We start from the raw sequence: 685 nt of genomic DNA on the forward strand, positions 1-685 counted from the left end.
CCTGTATCGTTGTTTGAAACATTGTTTCTTTCTGCTCTAACATGCTTTGTACACTGCCATACACACTGTTTTTTCGCCACGACTTCGAGGTCTGTTTTGTAATTCTACATTATACTACCAAACTTAAAGTGCGATGTGAATTAGTATTCTCACTATACCAACAGGAGAAAGGAGCGTCGTGAAACTCAGTGGCACACAAGACCAATCAGTTACACATTACACCATGCCTTCATGAGGCAATCGTCAAAACAATAATGAAGAAGTAAAACATGGGGTGCTGCTCGCTGCACGCGACAATCGCTTTCGAAAATTAAGAATGCATCATAATTGCAACTGCGGATTGGTGAGTTGAGAGACTGCAATATTACGTCACAATATCCTTTCATAATTTTGCAGAACATCGGTGAACATAGCTAAAGCAGTATAGAGCAACATTATGCACTGCAACACATTCAGTGGCAAGATGTGTTAGATCTTAACAGACGGGAGAGGAGGCAGGGGAGGAGAGAAATCACACAGTTGTGGTATGCGCCCAGGCGGAATGCAAAGAACCGACTGAAGGTGTAGAGTACACATGCAGACTCGGAGGTCAACGGAAAGAACAAACAAGTGTTCTAGGCTTACCTCCTTTGAGATATATCAATATATGTGGTGTCAATGTTCTCAAAATGAATATAGAGCTTTA

This window comes from Schistocerca serialis, chromosome 2 (genome assembly GCF_023864345.2).
Source record: "Schistocerca serialis cubense isolate TAMUIC-IGC-003099 chromosome 2, iqSchSeri2.2, whole genome shotgun sequence".
In the NCBI taxonomy this organism is placed as follows: domain Eukaryota; kingdom Metazoa; phylum Arthropoda; class Insecta; order Orthoptera; family Acrididae; genus Schistocerca; species Schistocerca serialis.